This window comes from Saccopteryx leptura, chromosome 5 (genome assembly GCF_036850995.1).
Source record: "Saccopteryx leptura isolate mSacLep1 chromosome 5, mSacLep1_pri_phased_curated, whole genome shotgun sequence".
In the NCBI taxonomy this organism is placed as follows: Eukaryota; Metazoa; Chordata; class Mammalia; order Chiroptera; family Emballonuridae; genus Saccopteryx; species Saccopteryx leptura.
Window position 1 is genome coordinate 126,937,524 of NC_089507.1, and position 7,332 is coordinate 126,944,855.

General features: G+C 42.4%; 1 pseudogene; it reads left to right on the forward strand.

The window, feature by feature from the left end:
• The first annotated feature begins 1,836 nt into the window (after positions 1-1,836).
• LOC136406561 (serpin B6-like) lies at positions 1,837-6,984 on the forward strand (annotated as a pseudogene).
• The last annotated feature ends 348 nt before the right edge of the window (positions 6,985-7,332 follow it).

Genomic DNA, 7,332 nt, shown 5'->3' on the forward strand with positions numbered 1-7,332 from the left:
TGTCTCTGTCAAAAAAAAAGAGAAGACAACTTTAATAGCATAAAAATGGACATAGAAACCATAAAGAAGAATCAGCCAAAAATGAAGAATACACTAACTGAAATGAAGAATAATTTATAGGGAATCAACAATAGAGTAGAGGAAGTCAAGAATTAAAACAGTGATTTGGTACATAAGGAAATTAAACACACCCGATTAGAACAGCAAAAAAAAAAAAAAAAAAAAAAATCCAAAAAAATGAGGATAATATAAAGGAGCCTCTAGAACAAGGGTCGGGAACCTTTTTGGCTGAGAGAGCCATGGACACCACATATTTTAAAATGTAATTCTGTGAGAGCCATACAACAACCCGTGTACGTTATGCATTATCCAATAAAAATTTGGTGTTGTCCAGAGGACAGCTGTGATTGGCTCCAGCCACCCGCAACCATGAACATGAACAGTAGGAAATGAATGGATTGTAATACATGAGAATGTTTTATATTTTTAATGTTATTATTATTTTTATTAAAGATCTGTCTGCGAGCCAGATGCAGCCATCAAAAGAGCCACATCTGGCTCATGAGCTATAGGTTCCCGACCCCTGCTCTAGAACAACTGAAGAAGAAGAAGGAGAAAGAGAAGAAGAAGAAAACTATAAACAATAAAATGGTAATAAATACATACCTGTCAACAATTGAATCTAAAAAACAAAATAAATAGACAAGCAAAACAGAAACTGATTCATAGATACAGAAAACATTTTGATAGTAGCCAGATGAGCAGATGGGAGAGGGCTTAGGGGGATGGGTGAAAAGGTGAAGGGATTAAAACCTACAAATTGGTAGTTACAGAACAGTCTTAGGGATGTAAAGTACAGCATACAGAATACAGTCAATAATATTCTAATAACTAGGTATAGTGTCAGATAGGTATCAGCTTTATCTAGATGATCACTTAGTAAGTTATATAACATCTAATTGGTTGTGTGTCAATTGCAATTGAAAAAAATTTATTAAAAAAAAAAAAGAGAGAATAACCCCTGGCTGGATAGCCAGGTTGGTTTGAGCGTTATCTCCATATGCCAAGGTGGCGGGTTTAATCGCCAATCAGGGCACATACGAGAATCAACCAATAAATGCATAAATAAAAGGAACAATGAATTAATATTTCACTTTCCTCCTCTCTCCCTCTCTTTCTCTAAAATCAATCAAGAAATTATAAGAAGAATTAATATAAAAATGATTACTTATTTTTTCAGTTAAGTGGGTGATGTGTTTTCAATTTTATTTTTGATAATGTTTTTTTATGCTGCGCAATTATTTTTTTATTTTTATTTTATTTTTTTCTGAAGCTGGAAACGGGGAGAGACAGTTAGACAGACTCCCGCATGCGCCCGACCGGGATCCACCCGGCACGCCCACCAGGGGCGATGCTCTGCCCCTCCGGGGCGTTGCTCTGCCGCGACCAGAGCCACTCTAGCGCCTGGGGCAGAGGCCAAGAAGCCATCCCCAGCGCCTGGGCCATCTTTGCTCCAATGGAGCCTTGGCTGCGGGAGGGGAAGAGAGAGACAGAGAGGAAGGAGGGGGGGTGTGGAGAAGCAAATGGGCGCTTCTCCTATGTGCCCTGGCAGGGAATCGAACCCGGGTCCCCCGCACCCAGGCCGATGCTCTACCGCTGAGCCAACCGGCCAGGACCTTATTTCTAACATAAAATCAAAAATGGGAAGAAAAAGTGTTGGGCAGTGGGATTTGGGGAAAAATAACAGAAGGTGACTGTTGAAGGATTAAAAGCTACAAGCACTGAGGGTGCTCCGCTCACTCCGATTGCATTGCTAATGCTCTGAGCCTCACTATCATGGATACTCTGTAGAAAGCTAATGGCACCTTTGCCTTAAGCCTTTTGAGAAAGTGCACAAAGACAACTTGAAAAATATGTTTTTCTTATTCATGAGCATCTCCTCTGACCTGACCATGGTCTTCATGGGTGCAAAGGGAAACAGCAAGGCCCAGATGGTCCAGGCACTTTCTTTTTCTTTCTTTTTTTTTTATCTTTACTCATATTTTTTTTAATTAATTTTTTAATTTATTGCATTAACATGGATTCAAGTGTCCCACTCAATAAAACACCCTCCACCCCCAACAATGTGTACTCCATTGCCCCTACTCCCCTTACCTGCCTCCCCACCTTTCTTCTGGAACTTGCAGTCCAATTATCTGTATCTGTGTGTTATATATATACAGTATATATCTATAGTATGGCTAATCCCTTCACCTTCTCTGATCCCATCCCCTCATCCCCCTCCCTCTGACAGCTGTCCCTCTGCCCCCTGTGACCCCACCCCTGCCTCTATTCCGTTCCTCAGTTCACTTTGTTCATTAGATTCCACGTATAAGTAAAATCATATGGTATTTGTCTTTCTCTGCCTGGCTTATTTCACTTAGCATAATTATCTCCAGGTGCACCCATGCTGTCATAAAAGGTAAGATTTCCTTCTTTTTAAAGCTGTGTGGTATTACATTGTGTAAAATACCACCAGTTTTTTATTCACTCGTCCACTGTCAGATACTCGGGCTGTTTCTAGTTCTTGGCCATTGTAAACAATGCTGCCATAAACATGGGGCTGTATATCTTCTTTTGAATTAGTGTTTTGGGATTCTTAGGATATATTCCTAAAAGGGGGATAACTGGGTCAAAAGGCAGTTCCATTTATAATTTTTTGAGGAAATGCCATACTGTTTTCCACAGTGGCTGCACAAGTCTGCATTTCCACCAGCAGTGCAGGAGGGTTCCCTTTTCTCCACATCCTCACCAGCACTTGTTTGTTGATTTCTTAATGAGCACCATTCTGGCAGGTGTGAGGTGTGGTTTTAATTTGCATTTCTCTGAGGATTAGTGATGTTGAACATTTTTTCATATGCCTATTGGCCATCCATATGTCCTCTTTGGAGAAGTATCTGTTCAGTTCTTTTGCCCAATTTTAAATTTGATTGTTTGCCTTCCTGGTGTTGTATTTTAGAAGTTCTTTATAAATTTTGGTTATTGACTCTTTATCAGATATATCAGCAAATATATTCTCCCGTTGTGTGGGTTGTCTTTTTGTTTTGTTAATGGTATCTTTTGCTGTGCAAAAGCTTTTTAGTTTTAGTCCCATTTGTTTATTTTGTCTTTTATTTCACTTGCCCATGGAGATATATCAGCAAAAATATTGTTATGAGAGATATCGAAGAGTTTACTGCCTATGCTTTCCTCCAAGTTTTTTATGGTTCCACAACTTACATGTAAGTGTTTTATCCATTTTGAGTTTGTTTTTGCTGAATGGTGTAATGTGGGAGACTGCTAGTGGCAAAGCCCTTGCAGTTCGAGGCTTAGCAAAAGGCTAAGCTCTCCCTCCCCACACCTCCATTTTGGCTAAGAGGCTGAGTATTTGCACTCATCTCAAATCCCCATCTCACTTGCTTAGTGAAGTTGCTAAAGACTGAGTTTTTCTCCACACCTCCATGTTAGCTGTGATGCTGGGTTGTTTCTACTTGTCTTATCTCTGATGTCCTTCAGAGAGACTGGAGGCTGTTTTCTTCTAATCATTTGTTTTGTGAAGTTAAGATGTTATGTATGGTGGAGTTTTCTGCACTTGGGAGAATTCTTGGGTTGCCTTGGTAATGTGACTTTGTTTTAATATCTCTTTGATTTGCTAACGACTTCACTTTACCCTATAAATAAAGCAGGTATGGGGGGCAGAGACACTTTTTGCAAGCTATCTCTTGTGTTGCAAAGAGACCTCCTGAGCCCACCTTATTTTTCTTTAAGCTTATTTTCTTAATTCCTTGCCGTTCCCACTCAGGACCTGGAATTACTAGCCGTGCTGGTTCATGGCAATGTAAGTTGGTAGTCTAGTTTTTCAGTTTTTTGCATGTACCTGTCAAATTTTCCCAGTATCATTTATTAAAGAAACTGTCTTTACTCCAGTGTATATACTCTTGCCTACTTTGTCAAATATCAATTGACCATAAAGGTGTAGGTTTATTTCTGGGTTCTCTATTCTGTTCCATTGATCTGTATGCTTGTTCTTATGCCAGTACCAAGCTGTTTTGATTACAATGGCTTTGTAGTATAGCTTTATATCAGGAAGTGTGATACCTCCCACTTTGTTTTTCATTTTCAAGATCTCTGAGGCTATTCAAGTTTCTTTCTTTTTTTTTTTTTTTTTTGGTTCCATATAAAACTGTCTGCCCACAGTCTAGACTGTTTCTACTGAGTCTCCCGTGAGATGGAAGCACCAATCATAGACTTGAGAGCATGCTGGGGAAAGCTCCAGCTTCAACACCAGAAAACTGAGTCACTGACACACCCCTTCTTCCTGGCTTCTCAGAAATGCCCAGTCTCCATAGTGTGGGGCAGGAGAGATTCCTGAAGGTGAGGTAGTTGCTTCTCCCCAGGCTGGTGCCACTCAGAGGGGACTGCTCCACCCAAGAAAGATGGCGACTGCAGTATTGGAATATGACTCAGCACAGGGTTCCAGTGGCTGTCCCCCACAGTGTCTCTCCCTGGGCCACCAACTTCACACTCTCCTTATGCAACTCTTGTACTCTCAACCCTCCCTTCGCTGGAGCCCTAGGTAAGAGGCTGTGAATGAGACTTTCTGCACTGGCCCTTTAAGATGGGGCCTGCATCTCCAAGAGCTCTGTCTCTTTCTCGCAGACAGAAACCTGGCTCTTTTTACTGCCAAATGCTGTGTGGGTGCCTTTTCTAGGCTCTGGGGATCTAGGTTGGGGCACCCAGCCTGGGGCTCAGGACCCTCCCTTCTCAAGGCAACCCTTCCCACAGTGAGAGTCCCTCTGGACCCTCCACCACACTCGCTCCTGGGAGTGGGCAGCCCTGTAGGCATTTCAGCCCTTCCTACCAGTCTTGTTGTGGCTTCTGTGATCCTTGGTTATGTACTCTTTTTCATTTAGTCCAAAGTTGGTTTTTCAAGATGATTGTTCTTAAATTTACATGTAATCCAATTTAGTCCTGGGAGGTGGCAGTTGGAATGTCCGTCTACTACCCCATCACCATCTTAGAATCCCTCCAGGCACTATCTTTAAGTAATAGTGGTGGTGGAGGGGAAGATGTCCACCAAAGTTTCCAATCACTTTTCATCAAAGTTAGCAGGACTAGCACACAGTACTTTGTTAGAACTGCCATCAGGCTCTTTGGAGAAAAGTCTTATGATTTCAACTCATCTTTCAAAGATTTCTGCTGCAAATTCTACCAATGAAAGATGTAATAGCCCAACTTCTTCAAAGCCTTAGAGGAGGCTGAAAAAGAAATACCTGGGTAGAAGGTCAAATTAGAGTTGCTGTCTCCCAATTCAGTTAATCAAATTACTTGTCTAGTTCCTTCTCATAAATGCCATTGACTTCGAAAGAAACTTGGCCCTGGCCAGATAGCTCAGTTGGTAAGAGCCTTGTCCCGATATGCAGAGGTTGCTGGTTTGATCTCCGGTTGGGGCACATACAGAAACAAATCAGTGTTTCTGTCTCTCTGTCTCTTTCCCTTCCTCTCTCTAAAAACCAATCAATAAAAAAAGCAAAATAACCCCAAAAAACCCAACCCTGAGATAATTAGTTTAACAAATAACAGACCAAGGAAAGATAATTTAAAGACATCAAGAATGAGGAAAAACCTGTGCAAATGATGTTTAAGAAATCTACCTTTAAGCCCTGGCCGGTTGGCTCAGCGGTAGAGCGTCGGCCTGGTGTGCAGAGTCCCAGGTTCGATTCCCGGCCAGGGCACACGGGAGAGGCGCCCATTTGCTTCTCCACCCCTCCCTCTCTCCTTCTCTGTCTCTCTCTTCCCCTCCCGCAGCAAGCCTCCATTGGAGCAAAGATGGCCCGGGCGCTGGGGATGGCTCTGTGGCCTCTGCCTCAGGCGCTAGAGTGGCTCTGGACGCAACAGAGCGACGCCCCAGAGGGGCAAAAGCATCGCCCCCTGGTGGGCATGCCAGGTGGATCCCGGTCGGCCGCATGCGGGAGTCTGTCTGACTGCCTCCCCGTTTTCAGCTTCGGAAAAAAGAAAAAAAAAAAAAAAAAGAAAAAAGAAATTTACCTTTAATATGACTGACATGGGCCCTGGCCAGTGGCTCAGTGGATAGGGTGTCGGCCCTGCATATGGAGATTCTGGGTTGGATTCCTGGTCAGGGCTCACAGGAGAAGTGACCATCTGCTTCTCTTCTCCTTCTCTCCCCCTTCTCTTCCTTTCCTTCCCACAGCCAGTGGTTTGATTGGTTTGATTAACACTTCCTGCAGCCAGATGCTGAGGATAGCTTGATTAGTCCCAGTGTGTCAACCTCTGGTGCTAAAATAGCTCAGTATTCGAGCATTGGCCCTAGATGGGGTTGCCAGGTGAATCCTAGTCAGGGCACACGCTGGAGTCTGTCTCACTATCTCCCCTCTTCTCACATTAAAAAAAAATGACCTACATAGGAGAAATATTCACCAAAACTCTGGTTTTGCTTTATGTTGGCAAAGAGCTGAATATGATCATCATGCTTCCTAATAAAAATGTTGACTTTAAAATGATGGGAAAAGAAGTTACTTACAAGAAATTCACAGAGTAGACCAGGATAGACATGATAGATGAAGAAGAAGTGGAATGTTTCTCCCTAGATTTAAACTGGAGGAGGAATACAATGTGGAGGATGTCTTTCACTCTTTGGGCATGACTGATGCCTTTGAGTAGAACAGGGCAGATTTTTCTGGAATGTCATCAGGGAGAGAACTGTTTCTGTCCAAGGTTGTGCACAAGGTTGTGGAAGTCAACAAGGAAGACATGGAGGCTGTGGCCGCCACTGCCCCTAGCATGATGCTTCTACATTCAAGAATCACCCCCAGGTTCTGTGCTGATCAACCCTTCCTTTTCTTTATTCATCTCAGTGAAACCAATGGTATCCTGTTTTATGGCCAATTCTCTAACCATTTAAGGAAATGGTCAGCGCTGCATGTAGCTCTTCTCCGCTCCTACTGACCCACTTTTCCTCTGATACTTCACAATGTGCCTGAAATCCAAAGTGACCTTTGGTGACAATCCAAAAATAAAGGGCCTAATTTTGAAGTTCCACATTCGGGGAGAAAAAAAAGCTATAAGCAGAAAACAAGGAGAAAACGGAAGTAAGAAAATGTTCTTTTTCTGGCTTCTCTTTCTCTTTCTCCTCCCTCTCTTCTTTTTCTTCTCTTTCTTTTTACACTTGAAGAGCATCATCCAATTAAAGATTCATTCTGAAATGCTTAATAATAAAAAAAGAAGAAAATCACCTGCTTGTATATTTTGTAATAGGTCTTTAAGGCAGAGGCGGATTAAGGTCGGTTGAGGCTC